Below are 23,866 nucleotides of genomic sequence, written 5' to 3' on the forward strand. Positions count from 1 at the left end.
TGTGTGTGTGTGTGTGTGTGTGTGTGTGTGTGTGTGTGTGTGTGTGTGTGTGTGTGTGTGTGTGTGTGTTCCTCCATGAGCTCAGTGAGGCTGTCCTCCAGGTCACAGTGTAGAAACAGCTCCCTCTGCAGGACCGCTGGGGAAGTTCTCCTGGAACCAGCTCAGCAGTGAACAGTGAGAGCTGCATGCAGGTCAGGGAGAGCTGAGCAGGACTCTCTGCTTTCCTCTTCCTGTCAGGCTGACTGCTGCAGATGATCAGGTTAGTGAGATGAGGCCAGTCTGGAAGGTGTCATTTTCATCTGCTCAGATATCACCTTTTTATATCAATTTCATTGAACTCAGTCTCCATGAACGTGTTCCTCATCAAGTTAAACCCTTAAACGTACTTAAGTTTTCATATTTCACTCTTATTTTTTGGGGGAAAACATTTTGAAGAAAGAAAAACAACTCCCAATAGTGTCACAATGCAAGGTGATTGAAGACACCATGTTGTGTGTAGTTCTGTTTGGATTTCAAACTCAGGTTTTGGATCATGGATTAATTCACCCTAATAAAGTGAATGAACATCTGGAAATGTGATGCACATAAAGTAAAATGTGTTTCATGTGAAGTAAGTGTAGAAAAGTTCACAGTATTGCAGTAACTTTGAGTTTTTATCACATCAGACGTGTTGGAGGAAGCTGGAGGTTGTTGCTATAGTAACCAAGTCAGTGTGGGAGAGCAGCTATTCCAGAGAGATGCTGCAGTTCTTCTAATCTAGCCCCCCCTGGTGGTAAATGAAGTGGATTTTTGTCCATTGAAAGTCCAGAAGATGGTTCTGGCACAGGGCCCCAGACAGATGTGGAAGCCTGGATGATCTGCTTCCTGTCTAAGCTAACTGGTTCAAACATAAAGCGACAGACAGATCCTCCACCTCTGACCTCTCAGTCTCCAGAATCACCTCAGCATCATCAGGCCCTCAGTCATTGTGTTCCCTGTTTCAGGGTCCAGAGGAAAGGTGTTTTTATTCCCTGTAAATTCTGATAAACTCTGAATCTCTTTAACTTGATGAAACTTGAACAGCTGAATTAAAATGAGAGGTTTTAAAAACAGCCAGAACTCAGTGAACAGAGTTCCTCACTTCCTGTCTCTGCTGCACCCAGCTGTGCATGTGGACGGCGCCCTCTGTCTGCAGGCTGCCTGCGGTGCTGCGTCTCCTCCACCTCCTCCACCTGCATGAAATTATTATATTTCCTCATTTATCAGAAATATTTAGCTGCTTCTTTACAGTCAAGTAAAGGAGCAAGCAAAGTCCTTCATGTCTGCATGTGTGTGCAAAACAATTCTCCATCCTGTAACCTTTATATGTTCTGTTTTTCTGACAAATGTTTGAAAAATAAATCATTTTAATGAGTAAAGACAATGGAATGAGAGCAAAAACATGTGAAAGACTAGATGAAAAACAGACTTTTGGTTCACAGTTACACTTCACACAATCAGCAAAGCTGTGGCTGCTTTGTTTTCTTCCACTCACACAATAAAAGCTCTTCTCCGTGATTTTCAAGTTAAAATTAAGTTTCTTTTAAACTTCTTCACAAAAGAAGACTTTGTTTCGTTCATGTAAATATATTTTTCCTCTTTTCAGCTTTTATGCTTGTTAAAATGATGAATGAATAATGAATAAAATAATTCTTAATAAATTGATATGTAAGAGTGGAATTTTTGAGAAATGCCATTCCACTGAGAGGAATCAGGTTTTCAGAAGTGTAAAGTTGTCCCTTTTCCCAGTTGTCCCTGAAGGCACCATGAACACCCCTGAAGTGAATGAAGCTGAGTGAGAACACCTGGACAGCTGCAGGTGGAAGAAGAAGTAGTTCCATCAGACAGCGGCAGGAGAGCAGCTGGTAAATGATGCTGAGCAGAAACAGAAGCAGGAGGATCTGGATCCTGAACCTGGATCCAACCAGGAGAACTGGTCCTCTGACACCAGCTCTGGGAACTATGGGGGACCAGTTTGTTTGGATCAATCCAGCAACACAAACATATATGAGGGTGAACAGGTGAAAGGCTGAACTGTCTGAAATTCTAACCACATGTGATGAATGTCAAAGTAAAGTGGAGGTTTAGTCTGAAACTAGAGTTTCCTCCACCCGCAGGTCAACTGGTGGAGAAAGAGACTGAAAGTAGAACCAAGAGACAAAGTTCCTGCAGGACTGTTCCACCCTCTAACAGCTGATCTCCCAGCCACAGGGCAGAATAATCCCTGAGATCGGCTCCTGAGTGAGGTCGTCCACCCTCCACCAGGCGACAGGGAAGATGTTCCTGCTCCTGGAGATGCTGCTGCCCCAAACCGCAATGGCACCCTCGCTTCATCGCAGACGCATTGTGGACCTCCCAGGACCCCAGGACAGCCTGTGGTGGAGAGCTGCCCCTGCGGTAGCTCCAGGGTCACATGATGCCAGTTGCAATGTTTGTGCTTTTATGCCTTATGCTACACAGGTTCACACTTTACTAATCCTTGTTCCTGTTCCTCTTCAGGAACACGTTTGTGCAGGCAGGCAGGAATGGCACTGACACAGAGCTGTGACATTCTAATGCTGCTCACTCTAACCCTTAGCCTGAGCCTTACTCTTACCCTTTCCCTCTCCTTTTCAGCAGCATTCTGAGGAAGCGTCTTCCCTTGGCATGGCACCATCCATCACCAGCATGAGAGCCTCACCAGTCTTGTTCCTGATGGATTTGACCTCCTCATGGAGGAGCAGGAGGCGGTGTGTGTCCTGGGCCTGCTGAACAGAGTGGCCCTGGACCTCCTTCCTGACAAGAAAGGAGGGTTTGCCCTCTCATAGGTGATCAGTGCTGCTCCTGGGTTCCTGACATCTCAGTTAACATGACTAACATGAACACTCAGCTTCTTCCCTCCTTGAACTGCCCTCTCAGGAAACGGGTGTCCCCTCGTCCGGATGGGACTTCTGGGATGGCTGACCGAGGGCAGCTGGCGAGCTTGGCTGACTAAGACTGCTGAACAGTGCTTGCTGTTTTCTTATCTGTGTTGTCTCTGTTTTCCTCCGGTATTATTGTCCTGGTCCGTTGTTTGGTTGCTCGCATGTTCACGGTTGCTTTGGTTCAGTACACTTTGCTTCGTTCTGTTGAACCTTCTGCTTCCTCTTTCACACACATCTCCGATGATCCTGATGATGATTGGAAGTTGAGTGATTTAGTGGTCAGGTGAAATTTCCCATAAGGTTGATTAAAACATGATGGATTTAATCAAAAGGGGGGAATGTGTGGTGAAATCTCTAATGAGTTCATGCTCACTTGTTTTGTAGTGCTTAGATTTAGCCACGCCCCTGCGAGGGCGGATCTCGCCCTGTTAGTCAGTGACTGTGTGATTTCTCAGTTTAATAAATTGAGACCACCAAGAACTCACCGTTTGATGCCCTTTGTTAAATCAAATTGCCATTACAATGTCCATTTTACGTGTGTATGAACTGGTCCTGAAGCCGATCGGCCGAAATTCAGAAAGCACAGAAAAGCTCCAGCTCAAACCTCCGTCGAGTTCACACGGGAAAAGGGAATCCTGTTTGATAAATGGTGCAATGCTTGTAAAGTGAATTACTTGGATTCACTGTGTGAGTTAATTCTTCTGGAGGAAGTCAAAGCATGTCTACCTGAGCGCATTGTGGTGAACCTCAATGAACAGAAAGTTTCATCTCTGTCCTCAGCCTCTGAACCAGCCGACGAGTACGTGCTTACCCATAAGTCTGTGTTTCAGCCTGCCTCAGAAGAGCCTTGTGCTCCAGCAACCCCCAGTGTACAGACTGAGGTCAGTAAAGGAGATGAGAGAGACTGTTTTTACTGTCAGCGTTCTGGACACCTCATGGCAAACTGCCCTGACTTTAACCTCATTTCAAACCTGTGACGACACACCAGCTGACCAGCCAGAATTCATTTCCACCATGACTCTGGCCCTGAACACAGCATTTATCAGATCACTATCTTACTATGGTATTACCACTTTTTTAACCTCAAAATTATGAACAGTTTTATATATATATATATATATATATATATATATATATATATATATATATATATATATATATGTATATATATATTCACCAATAATGGTCTTACGTATAGCCTGACCAGTTTTTAATGTCAAAAAAGTCATGTTTTTTCACCAAAAATTGGTCTTACTGTAGCCTTCCCACCTTTTTAGAGTCAAAATTAAGAATTTTTTCCCCAAAATGCCATACAAAATGGTGTTACAATAGCCTTACCACTGTTTAAGAGTCAAAATTAAGATTTTTTTTCCCAAATTTCATAAAAAATGGTCTTAGCCTTACCACTTTTTTAAAGTTGATATTAAGAAAACAATTGTATTTTTTTTCCCCAATTTTCACTTCTTGATGGTCTTGTATCAGTTGTGCCATAAAAGCAATGTTGTGGTCGTGGCTCACTCGGCAGAGCCGTGGTCTCTGATTCATGAGGTGTGACTCCCATCTCCTTCTTCCAATTTTCAACGGTGTTACGATAACCTGAGCAACTTTTTGAAGTTGAACCTAAGAAAGACTTTTTTTGCCAAATTTCATGGAAAATGGTGTTCCTATAGCCTTACCACTTTTTTAGAGTCAAAATAAATATATATATATATATTTTTTTTGTGTCAAATTTCATGAAAAATGGTTTTACTATAGCCTTATTACGGAGCCCCGGACATGACATGGTAAAAAAAACCCCCCAAAACTAATTAATTCCCATGAAATACTAAATTGTGCACACGCATTATTAAAAATTTCTTAATCAAAATTAAGAAATAATTTTTTTGCTAAATTTCATGAAAAATGGTCTTACTGTAGCCTTACAAGTTTTTACAGTCAAAATTAAGAAATACTTTTTTTTTTTTTTTTTTTAACTGAACTTCTTTTCTCTCAACTTTTCTAGATGCACACCACCTGGTAAACAGAGCTTCCTTCCCTCCAGAAAACTCCACTAATGTCCTGTGGTCTGACTTCCAACAGCCTCTGAAACACTGTCTCCAGGCTTCTGGGACAGGCTCATAGGCACAATGGCAGCCATGACAGCCTCCCAGTCAGAGCTTTGACCAGGTGTCAATGAGGAACAAACCTCAGGAGTTTTTCCAGTGAACACACTGAAGTAACAGAGTCCACTCTGTCTTTGGCCAGGCCAAACTGCCAGCTGCTCCTTCATCGTGGGAGAAATATGACATCAAAACTTGAAACTGGAGGAGTTTGTTGACCAGTTTTTCCAATTCAATTTGGACTTAATCTCTAGTTCCCTCATTCTTTCCTCATGGACCAGACATAACTTCCACTTCTAACCTTCTGGACTTCAACTCCAGCTCCCTGAAAGGCCCCGCCTGGTCTACCAGACTCCGGTCCAGACGCTTCCACTGTCTCAGACTGGTCAGCTTGGCTCGCCTCCTTTGGAAGTACAGCCCGTTCAGCCGGGTCAGAAATCAGCTCACCCCTCAATTCTTGTTTACAGCATGTAGGAGGAACCTCAGTACCGTACAGCTCAGCAACAGACAGTCGCTGAGCTTCAGTACAACTAACAGATTTTTCCAAACTATGACCTTCATGAAAATCTGGCAAATCAAACTCCATCTATATATATAACACTCCAGCAGAAGTATACTAGACACACAAACCACTGACAAAGTTATATCAGAGAGCTCTGAAGCAGCTACAGGGAAGTCTTCAATCAATCAGGTTGAACAACCACACAGAAAACACCCTTCAAAAGGATTTCCAGTCACACAGTGAAATGGTTCATGCAATACTCCAGACCTCACTAGAACTCAGCCTCTTGTTCTGTGTTATTGTGAAATGGAATAACTTACCTCTCCAATTTAAAAGTCCATTCTTGGTGTAGCATATTGTGAAATAAACTTGAAACCAGTGTGACTATATAGAGAGACTTTTTGATGTCTTGTTCCCTTCATGATGCTTGTGGACTGATGTGACGTTATTCTTGTAACAACCAGGCTCAGCAATGTGCAGCAAAAGAGGGAGAACACACATAACCTGCAGTGATCAATGTAAATTTCAATTAGATAAACAGATAAACAAGGAAAATAACTGAAATACTTCTAACCATGAATTTCTAACCTCACATCGACCGTGCAGGCTCCCACATTATCCTATAACAATAAGAGGTTTTGTTGGACCAATGGCATTACTGGATGAATTCAAGTATATCTTGGGTGTTTTTTAAATTCATACACTGTACCTCCCCACATTCTCCCTCAGCTGGTATGCTGTGGAATCTGATTGGCTCAGAGAAGGAGACATTATTCCTGGTCTGGTCTCCCTCAGTCAGAATGTTAAAAATAAAGTGTGCTGACTTCTAAACTTGAACTCGTCTCACCTCATATCTAATAGAATATCAGACACTGTGTGACTGTGTGGGAGGGTTGATGGAGCCACGCCTTCTTCATGTCTCCACATGTGTGTGTGCTGCTGTGTGGCTGCAGGACTGGTTCCTGACGTCACTGTGAAGGTGGATTTAAACGGCGTCCTCACATCAGACACACTCAGACAGACAGCAGGACTGAGCGGAGACCAGCGGCAACATGAAGCTGATCTGAGGTGAGGAACATGGAGATCTGTCTGACTGACTCTTCTGCTTTGTCTCAAAGCTTTTCTAACGTCAGGGTTTGATTTAAAGACTGTCACAATACAGAAAAGAGACTTTTGATTGACTGGGTGTGTTTGAGAGGTGAAGTCTGATTTGACAGAGTCAGTGAGAATCAGAATCAGAATCAGAATAGTCTTTATTGTCATTGCAACAAGTTACCAAAGTTACAAGTTACAACGAAATTACTTGGGTTTTAAAGACGCCCAGGCAGCCAATTATGGCGCTCCGTCTTGAAGGTGTGTGTGTAGGAACAGGTGTGTGTTTGCTGTCAGGTTACATTCCCAGAAATGAGGCCAATCACGCCTCTTCCTTTGTGTGCAATGTTTCATTACGGGAATATCTGTGCCATGATGAAGAAGAGGGAGTGGTTCAATTCCAAGAAAGCCTCTAACTTGGAGGGAGTGTCTTTTACTTACACACAAACACACCCTTTCTTGATCTTGATTTTCAGTCTGAATACAGACCGTGAAAGCGGGGCCTCACGAACCTTCTGGCTTTTTGGGTTTTTAAGGAATACTCCGAAGATTTCAGACCCACGCCTTTTCCCTATCATTGACAAAGTCAGAAAAGCTCATAAATACCTTTTTTGTGTCTGTGCATCCAGTGGCTGGTTCCCAGCTGTTAGCATCGTAGTTAGCTTAGCTCAATTGCTGGAAGTCAATAGGAATCACAGCCGGACTGACGAAAGTGGACAAAATACTCCTTCCAGTGGTCCAGAGGATGGCACATGAAGTTAATCCGAATGGTTTTAACAGATTTTAAAAGACGTTTTTTCTTTTCAGTCCATTAAAACAACATTTTGATACACACAGACCTGCACAAGCATAGTGCTCCACGGAAGGATATACCGGAGCACAGCAGTAGAAGCACTTAAGCCACTGTGCTCTGGTATATCCTTCCGTAGCGCACTATGCTTGTGCAGATCTGTGCATCAAAATGTTATTTTAATGGATCGAAAAGCAAACACATCTTTTAAAATGTTTATAACCATTTGGATTTACTTCACATGCTAATACGCCATCCCCTGGACCACTGGAAGGAGGATTTTGTCCACTTTCGTCCGTCCGGCTGTGATTCCTATTAACTTCCAGCAATTGAGCTAAGCTAACTACGATGCTAACAGCTGGGAACCAGCCACTGGACGCACAGACACAAAAAAGGTATTTATGAGCCTGTCTGACTTTGTCAATGATAGGGAAAGGGCGTGGGTTCAAAATCCTCGGAGTATTCCTTTAAGCAGGAGGTGTCAGAAAAGTTCCCACAGGGATAACTGGCTTTTGGCGGCCAAGTGTTCATAGCGACGTCGCTCTTTGATCCTTGGATGTCGGCTCTTCCTATCATTGTGAAGCAGAATTCACCAAGCAGTGGATTGTTCTCCACTAAGAGAGAACGTGAGCTGGTTTAGACCGGAGTGACACTCGTTAGTTTTACCCGGCTGATGATGTGTTGCTGCAATAGTTTTCCTTCAGTGCAGAGTTATCATCATTTCTGTCTCTCACCTGCTGTTTTAAACACGTCCACCTCTCGCCAACACAGAGAGACTGTTTATCACGTAGTGTTTTGAGAATGTGACAATGTTATAGACATTGCATTTGAAAGAAAGAGAAAGACTGCTGTTTCCCGAAACAAATCACTTATCTCCACAGTTTTCCAACATATCACTCCCTCATGAAAACAACCACAAACCAACAAAACAAGTTCATTTGTGTTCAGCTTTATTTTAGTTCAAACACCCACACATTAAATTATGTTTGACACAAATATAAGACTATAAATCCATTCATAAATGGTTATTATATTACCTTCAATGTCAAAGTGCCACGAGATGGCCTGCAAGGCAAAACTCCATCAGGGACGCTTTCAGTCAAGCACCAACCACCACTGAAAAATGTGCAGGTAATTCTGCAGTGCAGAAAAGCTGAAATACCAGGTAAATTCCAGCAGGGGGCGATGATGTTGTTTCAAAAAGAGCCCGGGTCTCACTGGAACCCATTCAAAAATGCTGATTTTCAGAGTGCATATAAAGCACCGGTTTTCAGAACATGTTCTGGTCTCTGTCACTCGTTTCTACAACCGTGTTGACTTTACCAGACTTGGATTTTCACATAAATCATCTGTTGATTTTATTTTATGAGTGAAAGTCGTGCATAAATTGCCCTATCACAGCTCCTCATCTGTCCACATGAAGCGGTCATGTGACAGGCTGGATCAATCATATTTACATCTGGTTTAGTGTTCAATATGGAGACATCCTGCTCAAATCAACAGAACGGGATTTTAGAATGCTATGGGGGAATGTCACGTTAGCTCTGCCCATCTTAATAAACAGTCAGTGCTGTCAGTGGCGGCTGGCCAATAAAGACCTTTCTCCCTGCATGAGACCACTCGGTCAGTGAGGATCTCAGCATCAATACCTTCAGATTTATGTCGTACCAGTAACAGTTTGATAATGGTTGTGTCATGGTAGGCTTTACACTTTGTTTTGATTGACCATGTACCGACATGCTAGTTCTTGATGCTAACTTCTTGACACTTTAGCCAAGGCTTAGCTGCTTCTTTAAATAGTTTAATACAGGGGTTCCCAACCTCTTTATCACCATGGACTGGTCAGAGATGAGCAGTTAGGTGACTACAAGTTTTAACAGCAATTCTATTTTCAATCATTATTAACTTCAGAATGGTTAATTGTGGAGTTTAGGATGATTGGTGATCTGAACACAGTGGGGTTGAACCACATGTGAAGCACCCGTTGTAATTTACCCTATACGTATATATGTGTATATATATATATATATATATATATATATATACGTATATATATACTGTATATATATGTATATATAAATAAATGTGCTGCTGTATTTTGTTGGTAGTTGTTGGCTCTTCTGTCATGTCATTACTGAGTCTTTTCCAGTGATGCTTTTTGATTTTTCTCTTAAGTTTGTAGACTTGCTAGTCGCACTAGTCGCACAGTGCTGGGAGGAAGCATAGACACAAGCGGCAACATTTCCAAAATAAAAATTACTGGAAGTTTAAATCCTACAAAACAAATGTTACATTTTTGTTTTTTTCATTCTCTGGACCCCAGTCCTGGTGGTTGGGAACCATTGTTCACTGTACAACATTGTTTACATCTTTAACATGTCTGTTTCTAAATGGAGATTGAGTAACAAAAATATATCCTGGTTTTATCTTCCAGTTCTATACTGTGGGGCTGTGAACATGACACTTATGAAATCTGGTCGCCTTAGGATGTGATTGGACTATTTCTAGAGCCGTTTCTCCTCTGGAATCACCTGCTGAATTTCAACTAAATACATACTGTGCTCGCTCGGTTGTGAAGATAATTTAATCTTTATTGATATCGTAAAAGTAATTCTAATAATATACTATGAGTTATGACTGACCAGTATGTCACCTGGCATCTTAATGATTAAAAGTGATATAATAACCATTTATGATGAGGCCTGTGTTTTGTCAGGTGTCCGTAATGTGTACGTATAGGTGGGATGAATATTTCTGTATCTTTTCTACAAATGAAGTGTCACTGACTTGTTTATATGGCAGTGATTTGTTGGAAAACTGAAGTGAAGAGGTTTGTTCAAGGAAGATTTACTTGGGGTCTCCAGTGCTGCTCTCAAGCTGCTGGATATCTGAGCAGGATCTAAAGGATGTGAGCCCATCATCCACAGGACCAGGAAGTCCTTGATTATCTGGGACATCTGGCTGGAGGGTGCTCAAGATCTGCACTTTAACCCACTCTCATTCACTTTCTTTTAAAGCAGTGGATATAACATTGTCAGATTCTCAAAACACAAAATTTAGAACTCTATATTATATTATCTGAAAAGTTCTCCATTGTCAGTTTTAAAAAAAAGACCCATCTGAAAAGTTAATGAATCCCAAATACCTGAAAAATGTTTTAACAATATCAGTGAGGATATTTTATTACATTATTGGTTTAATTACATTTGTGATAAGGTAAAGTACAAATTTTATTGCATTCTCAGGAAATGATTTCATTATTGGGTGCATCTCAAATGATGAGGTGGAGGATTTGTGGATGAGCTGATCTGGCTGTTTGTCCACCGACAAAGTTCACTAATCTCAAGATTATCAACAGGCTCCAGAGGACACCAGTGCTGTGGAATAAATGTAATCTCACAATACTGCAAATAATGACAGACATCACTGGGATCATGCTCTCACTGAATCTTTGACTATCCCCTGATAAAATAGTCTGGAGAAAGGTTTGTAAAGAAATAGTTTGCAGTCTGAAGAGCTTGTAGCACTTATGTCATACACTAAAAGCCAATTAATCCCGGGACTCGATGTTATGGAAATGGTAACAACAGGCTAGCTGATCAGAAGTCTAAGTTTGCTCGTGGAGAGAGAAGAGGCAGAGACTGAGATCCAAGTTTGCAAGTAAAAAGGTACCATATATTGTGCACTTGAAAAATAAACAAAACAGACAAAACATTTAACAGATTTGCAAAACTTTTTAACCTGCATGAATGGCCATTCGAATAACTCACAGCAATTTACAATTGTAATAAATATTAAAGTTCAACAGGTATTAGGAATGCAATATAATATAAAGGTGATGATTACAGTGAATGTATTTCCACAATGTTAAAGGGTAGAGTCCAGTTTCGAACCCTTTGAAAAAAAAAACAAAAAAACAAACAACCCAAGCCTCTGTTCATCCCACCCAAAGTTCATATGACCCACGTCTGGGTCAAAACAGCTTGAGACTCTGTGAAAGAGTCCAAGCGTGTGTGGGATGTCCAAATGTGTGTGGGTCGTGTGGATGGAAGGCAGTTTGTGTGGGGTGAAAGGTTATCTGGTCTACAGGAGCGCCCTGCCGGCCCGGCAGAGGTAGCAGATGGTCTCCAGTTGAAAGACCGGAGTTCAGTTTAGGCTCTAGGCCTGGTTCTTAGCTCGCCATCATTCATCAACAGGATCATAGGGTAAAAACCTGGCCTGTATAAAGCACCAAAGGCTCGAATAAATATCAGGTACATGTACACATCGAATAAATATCATAAATTTTTGTACTAACAAATAACTAACTAACTAAAGTAATTGTGCGCAGTGGCCAATTTATAGCACTGCCTGCATAGTAGGTTACATTGCAGTAGAAATTAATCCAGAGAGATTCAAAAAGTCTTAAATAGTAATAAAATACAATCATTCAATGGCAAAATTCAATAATAAATAATAGTAGTAGTAGACTGAAACCGACCTGAGCACAGCCCTCTCCTGGCGTCCCCACTGCTTCTCTGTGTCTGACTACTCTGTGGCATGATTCTGCTGATGATAGCCGGCGCTAGGTCACGTGACTGCGTGACGTCATCGTAAATAACCCGATCTGATTGGCTAATCACCAAACCAGCAAACACCGCGGGATTTGAGAGAGAGTGAGTGTAGCAGACAATAGGTGCGTTCGACATGAGAAAGCCAGAGGCAGACTTTTAAGACTTTTGAGCCGCCCCGCCCAGATTTGGCCCGGCGTCACTGATACGTAGGACCTACGTAGGGCATCGAAAACTCGCGAGACCCAAACGAGATTGGTCACAGAGGTAGCCGCGTGAGCTGCTGGAGAGCAACTCACCGCGGCTACCTGGCCCACCTCTCTGTTTCATACAGGCAGGGGATTGGACCCCAGCCCACTCCTCATCAGTTTGATGACAACAGGCTTCATTTGCATAAATAAACACCCAGTCCCGGCTCCAGCCCAGTGTGGGGGGGGGGGGGGGGGGGACGCATAGGTGGCAAAAAAGTAACGGAGCAACACAAAAACAGCATCCACAGATCAGAGGCGCTGTTCTGCCATGTCCAACAACGTATGATCATTAACCACACTGCTAAAAAGCACAAATAGTAAAAAAACAAATGATAAAATCAGCAGCTCTCACCTTCAGCAGAGCTGCAGTCTCCTCTTTTTTTGAATTTTGAATAGCACAACACTTCATATTGATTTGACCCAGCCAGCCGAGTTTGCTGTTGTTTTTTAAGGACATAATAGACTGAAAACTTAATTTTTATTAATGAAATGCTATATTTTGACTGAGGGGGCGAGGCAGTCTGCCCCCCCTTGACGCCTGGTCCGCATTTGCAGCAGCAGCATGCGTCACATGACAGAAGTCAAAACGTAACTTAAAATTATTTTGTTTTTTTTACATTTTATTTATTTCAGTTAACTGAATATGAATTAACACAATGTGACACACAAAAGAAATTATGAGAAATTATCAGCCAGGGGGGGCAAGGAGGCACAGGCGGGGGGGGGGGGGGGGGGGGGGGGGGCATTGCCCCTCTAATTGACACCCCGGACACCCCCCACTGTGGGAGTCATGAGAAACACAAACATGGAGAACCACAGGGCTGTCCGAGTTGGAGGCAGACTTATAACTCCGCCCCACGGCTGCGCCGTCTGCTTCGTCTAGCTCCGTCTACCTCTGGCTTTGCCATCGTGAACGCACCTAATGACGTATATAGATACTAGACCGCTCACTGCTCGGCGGACAGCAGCGGCGCCATGGCAAATCGGCACTGACTTCCAGTAGTGGCCAGAAGCTGTGGGGCGCTATGTAATCCAGTGTAAATACACAGACTTCAAGGCCTGCTGGTCATCACTGATGGGACAATATGTGTTATGTTGTGGCTTTTACTGTCAGCAGACAGTAAACTCTCTGTCCTCGGTACGTTGTCATGGCAACCACAGCGCTGTTTAGCCCTCACAGACAAGAAAAAACAAAGCATGTTTCTATGGCAATCACACTCATATGATAACAAACACAGAGCCTCTATTTAGAAATACAGCTGTATTTCGTATTTAGTATTTCATTTAAATACGACATTGAAACCAAGCGTAATGCAGCCACCGAGTTTCCACAGTCAGTAAATTAAAAAAAAAACATTCAAGGAACAAATGTAAGGATTAAATTAAAGCTTAGTTGATTTTTTTTGAACCCATTTTGCAATTATCATTTTCGCTCTGTTAATAACTTAGAGTGACATGTATAATATATAAAATATTGAAACAATTATGTAAATATTTAAAATAAAGTAACAATAACAAGTTGTGCATCTCAGTTTAAGTTACACATGGAATCAGATTACATGTTTAGACTATTTACCGAATAATGACTCGAAAATATCTTGACATGAACACAGAGCCTCTTCACACGTTCTGCCTCCATGAGGCTACAACAGAGACCACCACACAGTAATGACTGCTGAATGCTGATGCAGTGACTGTGCCAATAACAAATGTTTCATTATTTCTGTAGCATTAGTGTTTTACGGAGCCCCGGACATGACATGGTAAAAAAAAAAATTAAATTGTGGCCACGAATTACTAATTCGTTCCCACGAATTAATAAATCGTGCGCACGAATTACTAATTCGTTCCCTCGAATTAATAAATCGTGCGCACGAATTACTAATTCGTTCCCTCGAATTAATAAATCGTGCGCACGAATTACTAATTCGTTCCCTCGAAATAATTAAATCGTTCCCACGAATTACTAATTCGTTCCCACGAATTAGTTATATCATTCATATACTGAACAGTTCAGTAAAGTTGGCAGCATACTGACAGATACGGACTTTCAGTCTCAATAACTCTTTAACAAAATGTCAGTAGCATACAAAGGGCGCTGCATCCCATCGTTGTGAGGTGGACGATATGCTATAAGCTCATTTTTATTAAAAATATCTGTCTATCAAGCAGCAGAAACAATATTGATTTCAATCAGCACCCGGTAGTGCTGTGGGCTTCAGGGACCGTCTACAATTTACAAGACGCAGCAACAGTGAAGACAAATACCATATCCAATAAATTTGATAGGAGACAAATGAAGGTTGTAGCGATTATGGTGACACTGTAGTAAATCCCAGTGGTGGTATTACGTTTTTTTTTTTTTTTGTTGTTGTTGTTGTTTTAGTTGTTGGGTTTTATTGTTTGTTTTTTTGTTGAGCTATTTGTCTTCACTGTTGCTGCGTCTTGTAAATTGTAGACGGTCCCTGAAGCCCGCAGCACTACCGGGTGCTGATTGAAATCAATATTGTTTCTGCTGCTTGATAGACAGATATTTTAATAAAAATGAACTTGTAGCATATCGTCCACCTCACAACGATGGGATGCAGCGCCCTTTGTATGTTACTGACATTTTGTTAAAGAGTTATTGAGACTGAAAGTCCGTATCTGTCAACATGCTGCCAACTTTACTGAACTGTTCAGTATATGAATGATATAACTAATTCGTGGGAACGAACTAGTAATTCGTGCGCACGATTTATTAATTCGAGGGAACGAATTAGTAATTCGTGGGAACGATTTATTAATTCGAGGGAATGAATTAGTAATTCGTGCGCACGATTTATTAATTCGAGGGAACGAATTAGTAATTCGTGGGAACGAATTAGTAATTTGTGCGCACGATTTATTAATTTGTGGGAACGAATTAGTAATTCGTGGCCACAATTTAATTTTTTTTTTTACCATGTCATGTCCGGGGCTCCGTAGTGTTTCACTACATGGGCTCTAAAAAAATATTTGAAGCAATGCCAAATAAGAAAGTTAGTGTTAAACAATTTTTCTCCAATTCAAATTTTTCAGTTGGACTTTCACAGCTGCTCAGACCCTCATACCTTGGAGTGGTTGCTTTTTTCCTCCCACAAAAATGGCCATAAAACGTTTCTGGAGGAGCAATTCTTGCAGTCAGAACACACACATTATTTATATAATACATTAACATACACAGAGGTTTTTCAGAGTAAAATGTAAAAAATAAAGTAAGTAGTGTAATAAAAAAATAAGTCAATTTAATCAGAAGAGGTTCATTGAATACAATGGACACTCATTTCTAGAATAATTAAACCTGACTGAGTGAAACAGCCAAAGGAAGACAAGAAATGGAAAAAATGAAAGCATGAAACACAGTAATTGCAACAAAAAATAGCAACGTTTATTTACAGGACAGGACAGAAGTGCACACTGACAAATTGATTTGAATTAAAAGTCCTTTATTTGTCCTGCATGGGGAAATTCCAGGGTTGCAGCAGCAAAAACAATGTGGAAAGAAACATAGAAAAATATAAAGCCAACTATACAAGAAAAAGTTAAATGCAATTTGTATGTAAAATTAGGATAGATATAATTAAATAAGTAAGAGTAAGAATGTAATGACCGACACAACTAAGTATTAAATATAAATTAAATATAATTTAAATACAAATTAAGACATATATAATTAAGTAATAGATATAAACTGACAGATATAAATTAAATATAATTTACATAAAGATCTAAGACAGATATATTGAAATAAATAACAGATATAAGATAACAGATATGGTAAGTGCTACGCAGTAACGTATGTACTTTTCAGTGTCAGATATGATCATGCCGTGCTTTTCACCTTCTCAGACAGATTTCTAGTTCATTTACACAAACTTTCTGATGACAAAAATAGCCTTGTCACCTGTTACCAGGTCAGGTGCTCTCCTGAGGAGAACCTACTGCAGTCCCTGAAGAACCTGGCCAGTGCTGGTCTAGGGTCTTCTGGCCTGCTGTTCTCAACGTATTTCAAGCATTGTGACTTGATTCCAACACAGAAGTTTACTGTACCTTGGTAAATCACCAAACACAAGGTCACATACCGTGCTGGCATCCCACTCTGAATCCACTTTTTGCCACTACCGGAAGTCAGCTCCTATTGGCCGTCTCTCAGGGGGCAGTGAGCATCTAGTAATTCTATACATCATTGGTAGCAGATGTGTAAATGAATGGATGTGCACCAGAGAGAATAACAGGCTGACAGGCTGTCAGGATTTGACACCTGGGTTACAAGCTGCTGCACCACATATCATAACTTGTGTTGCCAGAATAAATGCCTTGACTAAAGAAATAAACCCAGAGTGCACAAATCTCCTTCTGCAGGTGCAGCTTCATCGCATATACAAAGAATTAATGACACCTTCAGAAAATTGATATAGCATTCAGGAAAATAGCAACATTTTACTCACCAAAGATCCTGATTATTTTAGATAAAATCCATTCCCCTTTCTTTCCTCGAAAAGTGCTCATTTACTCTGTCGAACGCATGATCTGTACATTTCAGTGCCATTAATAAGTCCTTTTAGATCTATCAACTAGTATTTCACATGGTTTCGACTTTTATTGAGACAAATCCTGAACTTTTCTAAGACCAGTGTTAGACTGTGTTTTGGACATTGTTTGGACAATCTGGAGTTCAGTACTATGAAGCAGATTCTCAACTCAGCATTTCAACCCAGGTTTTTCTAATGTTAAAATCAAACACATCATTCAGAGCAAAAGCAACATTGTTGCTGCAGCATAAGTTGCCATGGTGATTTACACTGGTTCGAAGTTAGCCTGCTTCATAGTCCAGAAGATCCAGAATTCATCCTGAAGTTCCCTCCAGGAGAGGAAATCCACACTGAGTGGTGGTGTCACTGTCACAGGTTGGTTCAGGTGAGCACTTGTTAATCGATGGCTGACAGGGTGGAGAAACACATCAGTCTGAAAACAAAAAACACAATAAATAGTAAACAGAACTCTTCTACTGCATAACAGCATTGAGCCTCCAGGCATTCTTACCACTCCCTTCAAATCCACTTTATGGAAGAGAACTCATTAGCATCACATCTGGAATGTAGCCTGACAGCAAACATTGCACACGCACACAGACACACACACACACGCACACACACACATCATCTCCCTTAGTTTAATTGAATTCACACCTTTGTGCCCCTTAACACATTAAACTGTTGTGATGGTCGGTGGGTTCCAGCATCAGCGGTAAAACTCCCTGTCTACAAAGAGTAAGAAAGTGTTTGTGCTGATAAATCAGAGGGTGAGGTGGAGCCAACTAGAGGTCAGACGTCAGTACTACATCGGGTGATGTGAGACTCAGGTTGGACTGGCTTTGTTTAGACAGACTGTGACATTCGAAGGGCGTGTCGGAGCTGAACAAGGTGTGCTTTTCCACTCAGGCTGTGAGTTATGAGGGTGAGACGGCGTCCTCACATCAAGCAGAGACAGACAGAAGGACTGAGGAGGGACGGAGAGCAGCTTCTTCTCTCCAAAAGTGTCTGAAGAAGATGTGAAGAGAGTTGATCAGGTGAGAATCTCTGTCAGCTACAACAAAGCTTTCACAACGCTGTGTTGGACTGGATTTGACTGTGAGGCTGCTGGCTGTGTGTCTGTGTGTCTGTCCAGCCTACATTATGGACACCTGTTGTTCTATGTGTGTGTGTGTGAATGACTGAACAAAGTCCATCTAGAGATTCAAGTGTTGACAGCTTATCTGAGGACGTGAGAGGAAAACAGACACAGATTGAGTCCACATGGTCCTCCACCATGACATAACTAAACACTGTGTGTGTGTGTGTGTGTGTGTGTGTGTGTGTGTGTGTGTGTGTGTGTGTGTGTGTGTGTGTGCAGTGCTTGCTGTCAGGTTTCGTTCCAGAACTGATGTCAATCAGGCTTCTTACATCTCGTGGAATGTTTCAATAGAACTATAGTTTTCTTCTGAGAAAGAAGGAAGCGGTTCAGTAACAAGAAATCCTTGAAGTTGGAGGGAGTGTGTTACGTCCACGGCTTAGAAGGAGGATGTGGAAGTGTAACCCCAGTCCCATGTAGCTAATTAATTTGGACTGCAAAATAATATGGGTGTTGTAGTACAGTGGGATGGGGCCTAGGTTCGACTGGCGCAACCTGTGATAATATAAAATTAAAGCCGCAAGCGGCATTGGTCGTGACCGAGCCTCCCCGCCGGCCCGCGACTGAGACATCCACCCACTAACATGCGAGTTGTTAGCATCTCCCATCCACTAAGATGTAGCTGTTAGCATCTGTCATCCACTAACATGGAGTTGTTAGCATCTCCCATCCATGAACATGTAGCTGTTAGCATCTCTCATCCACTAACATGGAGTTGTTAGCATCTCCCCTCCACTAACATGGAGTTGTTAGCATTTCCCATCCACTAACATGTAGCTGTTAGCATCTCTCACCCACAAACATGGAGTTGTTAACATCTCCCATCCACTAGCATGTAGCTGTTAGCATCTCTCATCTACTTACATGGAGTTGTTAGGATCTCTAATCCACTAACATGTAGCGGTTAGCATCTGTCATCCACTAACATGTAGCTGTTAGCATCTGTCACCCATTAACATGGAGCTGTTAGCATGTCCCATCCACGAACATTGAGTTGTTAGCATCTCCCATCCACTAACATGGAGCTGTTAGCATCTGTCATCCACTAACATGAAGTTGTTAGCATGTCCCATCCACTAACATGGAGCTGTTAGCTTCTCCCATCTACTTTTGAGAGTCACTGAATGAAGGCACTGAGTGTCAGAGTTTGATTGACAGCTGCTGTCAGTTGTGTAACTGCACTGTATGCCCATATATGGTAATGTGAGTTAGAGTGGGGGAGGGGAGAAAATAAAAGTTTCTGTTTGGGAAACAACTGCTCCTTGTTCCATCCCTGTTTGGCAAAACTGACAAAAAATATCACGTTTGACAGGAAATGTAGTTGTCTTTCAGTTGGTGAGGCTTTCACAGCAGTCAGACTTTTAGTTTGGACCGTAGAGGCCTCAGTTTGTGAGAAGAGCATTTTTCCCCATTCGGGTCCATAATAACTGAGAGCCAAAAAAACTGCAGAGCGCACATGTTTTTATTCTCGCGAAAACTGCCATATATCAAGATATTTTCCCCATTTATGTTACATCATCTTGTTCGGGAGAACATGGTGGCACTTTACGTGTGCTCGGTTTGTTGATAGGAGTAATGGTGTAGCCACACTTGGAGGTGCTGAAAAAGGGTGAATTTTTAAATTTTTTTTTCCCATTTTAACAGATGAGGGCAGGAGCAAGGCAGGATTTCAGACTTTCAACTTTGAGTGTTCATAAAATCCACACAGACTTTTGACAAAGTTCACAACTTTTGTAGAGAAATTTCTCCTCTATCATGTCACGTGACTCTCATGTCTGTATGACAAACGGTCTCGGAGGAGATAATTTTTTTTGTGAGGAGTGATTTTGAGCAAAATTTTACTTTGAAAGGGAAATTGTGGACTTCCTGTTGGATTTAGGTCTGGGGTGTCAGTGCGTGAATTTTAGATCTCGAGACGAACGCATGAGTGTTGGTTTCATCTCTCTATGACATTCCTACGGATCATTGCCAAAATTTAACTGTTTCTCGGTGGCACTGGAGAGCAGATGGGGTTAATTTTTCTATTTTACAAAATGTTTCGCCCGTCATGACATGCATGCCAAATTTGGTGAGTTTTTGTGCTCGTTTAGGGGGTCAAATTTGGGGTCAAACACGCGGGACGCGTAATATCTAAAAAGAAATGGACGAATAACAAAAGAGACCTTGCGCGCTCGGTCCCTAAAAAGGCACATGCAAAGCATTTAGAGTACTCACAAATACGCAGTCAGAGAAGTAGAAGGGGGAAGAAGGGGCAAATGACAAGTTGCAGTTGCAGTGGCAAGGGGATGAAGCTTGCAGCAGCCTGTAGCAGCAAACCAGGTTCAAGTACAGCAGCTACAATCTTTCCACGGTCCAGAGCTCTCTCGGTCCTTGCTCTCTTCATTGTATGGCGAATGCCGGGTCCTGATTCACACAGTTCCTCTTAATAAATAAACTACAGGCTAATCCATGGTGAATAACCTGCTAAAGGTTTATACAAATTAGCATCTGACAATGGCAATGCAGAATAAACAGCATGCAGGCCCATGACGAGGCTAAGTTATCGGCTAAAGCCGCGTTCACACCGAACGCGATTTTGCGTCAAAAGTCACGACAACGTGATAAGTTAAACGTGTGTCAATTTTGAGGTCCGACGCTGAACAACGCGGCACGTTTTGACGCGACATGTCTGCGGTGGGAAGGCGGGACTTCCGGGATTTTACTGTGTTCGCTTTGGCATCATGGCTGACCCTGTTGAGCGAGTGGCATTTGCTTAATAAAACCAGACAACGACGCCGTCAGCGGATAATATGCCGTGCCTGGGTGCACGATATTATCCACAGACGGTTGGAGTTTGGTGAATTTCACTGTTTGCTCCAGGAGCTGCGCCATTATCACTTTCCCCGGTCACCGCTCCCTGACCTACGTCACCATAGACACGCTCTCTGATTGGTTTGCCACAAAATTGTGACGCGTCAAAAGTTCAGATTTCCCAACTTCAGCATCGGCTACAAAATCGCGACGCACTGCAAAATCGCGCTGCCGACGCCAGAACGCCCTGACGCGCCGTGAAAACGCGTCCCACACGTTGCGCTTCGTTGCCGGTGGAACACGCGTTCCCCATTGTTTTCAATCATATTTAGACACACAAATGCGGAAAGCTTTTGGCGGTGTGAATGCACTTTAATGGCAGTTAGCATTTCAGCTCATTTCCTGTATGTTAGAGATAAACAGCAACACCAAACTCATCAAAACACCTGAATTTACCTCTGGCAGATTTACAGAGTTCACAAACATCCACCACAGGATGACTCTTTGTCAGTCTTGGAAGGTAGGAGGGCTTTCACAACGTCTTTACAGCTTGCAGCAGTCCTACTCGGACGCTGACAAACAACCTCTGCCATTACCAACGTGTTGTCAACATAGGTGAATCTAAGTCCCTCCTACCAGCGTAAAATGCAGACAGGATTGGTTAAGGATACCATACAAAGCAGAGGCGGAGCGTGGGTCTCAGACAGAGACAGAGGGGGCGGAGCATTCTCGACAGGCCCTTATACCTCATGCTACCATCAAACAACACACTAATGCTGACTTTTATTGAGCCAATCAAACCTATATGCCTCAGAAAGCAGAATAAAGTCACAAACCAGTTCACAAACTTCTCCTGAAGAACAAATACACATACACATACGCACGCGAGCGTGCACACACACACACACACACACACACACACACACACACACACACACACACACACACACAAATGCAGCCTGACAGCTGTCAATTTCCGAGCGTCCACTGTCCGTGGTGCTGAAAACAGATTAAAAACTCAAGGGCTAAATCTGTGCCATCTTTGATACAGCTTAAATATAAAATGAACACAGCTGGTCTAAAATTACACTATCTATTCAGATAGATATGGACACAGCTGTCTGTATCTTTTGGAATTCACGTATATTAGAAAAAAAAATAGACTCGGCGGTCTCTTATAGTTGAGAGCAACACAAGGCACATTCAAATAGCCAGGTGTTTAAGACCACAGCATTCTGATAAAGATAATATTTTTGAAGGTTTCACTGACTCACCAATGGCTTCGATGTTAGGTTTTGGGTAGTACCGCTAGCGGCTAGCATAGTGTTTAGCATACTGTTTAACTTCCCTCCAAAGAGTTCAGATCAAGTGCAAAGAAAAAACTCGTTCATGCCGCACAGCCAATCAGCGCTGGCTTACAGCTCTGATGCATTCATGGACAGTCATAATGTAAGAATTGGCAAATTGGAGCCCACAATCATATGCGTATACCTTCTCGCACACACTGCACATTTTATTATAATAATTTATTTACGCATAAATGTGAACACATCACATGAAACGGGGCCCTATGACCTTATGGGCCTGGGGCGACCGTCCCCTTGCCCTCACTCTGGCTCCACTACAGATACAAAGATTAGAGGATAACAAGATGCTTCACTCCCCCACAATAAATGTGGTCTCACATCTTTTGTGCCAAAAAAAAAACCCAACAACATATGAATGGATTTTAAAGCAAAACCCTTTTTTCTCTGACTTTTAACTGTATATGACATGACTGGTTTTTAACCTTTTTAACTTTTTATAATCCAACATTTTCAACATATTAACACTTCATGAACTATTATTTATTACACAGATGAATGAATGAATGAATGAATTATGCCTTTATTAGTCCCACGAGGGGAAATTTCATGTCTGCCCCTGCAGCCCTTTACAGGCGCCTGACATGGGCGAAAAAAACAGGGGGGGGTCAAAAAAAGGTACATCATTACTGACTGTGCTTCCTCGGGGAAACAAAGTATGAGGGACCAAAAAAAAAAAAAAACCCCGCACACACAAACAGCAAAGACATAAGACAGTTGCATCAGTTCAGCAGATCAGCCTTCAGCTTCCTCAGCCTCCAGGTCAACCCGGCTGTTCGTCAACAGGAGGGTGGGGGAGGCGGTTGGTTGGAGGGTTAGGACACGTCGTGGGTGCAGGTGTGAGGCTATCAGTTCATTAGTCCATGTATGTGTGTGTAGTTTGGCCCGTCCCCCTCCCCATTCAGTTCGTAGTGACCCCACTCGCACATATTAGTCGCTGTAGAGACGACCTCGACGGAAGCAGTCCAGAGGTGAGGCGGGGTGGAATTTGGAGAGAGAGTTGAGGGTCATAGATAGTAAGCAATTCCTGGCTTTGAATTTTCCAGGAGGTTTGTTTTGAATTCCAAGGGGTGCAATCAGTTGGTATCTTGTTTTGTCATGGAAGGAGCAGTTTGACCTTCCTCTGCCTGGTTCTCCAACTTCTTTCAGACAAAAGCTGAGTTAACCCTCTCGGTGATGGTGACATCCAACTCGCATCTCAGTCGTCCATAACCCAAATTGTCCAGCTTTCCAAAGAGTTCGCTCAAACGGTCAGCGTCAGCTTTTGCCCGTTGATTTGAAAAAGACCGTCATCCCTTGGGCGTCTTTTGTGGTGGCGGTCTTCTTAATCCTGCAGAAGATCAGGCTGCAGCACAAGCTGATCAGCCGCAGTCCCATCATCATAAATCTGAAAATGCAAACAATTTCTATGCCCCCCGCAGACAGGGGTGCCAGGCATGTGACACCCCTCCACTGGGATTTAAAGATGCCCAGGCAGCCAATTACGGCACTCCGTCTTGAAAAGGAAACAGAGTTAGAGAAATTGGGGGGGGGGGGGGGGGGTAAAAAAAAGGATACATCAATTCAGATCACGGTTCCATAGGGAGTCAGGATTAGAAGTGAGAGACCAAAGAAAGCCAACCTGCGCACCCAAACATAGCAAGACACATTAGACAATTTGCTATCAGACTAACAGATCACCAGTGACAGCTACATCATCAGCGCAACAAGTCATCACTACTAGTAGTCAGCAGAAGAGTGGGGACGTTGAGAGAGAGAGTGTGTGTGTGTGTGTGTGTGTGTGTGTGTGTGTGTGTGTGTGTGTGGTGTGTGTGTG

General features: G+C 42.4%; 1 protein-coding gene across 2 annotated transcripts in view; it reads right to left on the reverse strand.

The window, feature by feature from the left end:
- LOC115382203 (NLR family CARD domain-containing protein 3-like) overlaps positions 1-23,866 on the reverse strand; it is a 617,169-nt gene that overhangs the window by 387,884 nt on the left and 205,419 nt on the right. The gene's annotated exons all lie outside the window — the stretch shown is intronic.

This window comes from Salarias fasciatus, chromosome 23 (assembly GCF_902148845.1).
Source record: "Salarias fasciatus chromosome 23, fSalaFa1.1, whole genome shotgun sequence".
In the NCBI taxonomy this organism is placed as follows: Eukaryota; Metazoa; Chordata; class Actinopteri; order Blenniiformes; family Blenniidae; genus Salarias; species Salarias fasciatus.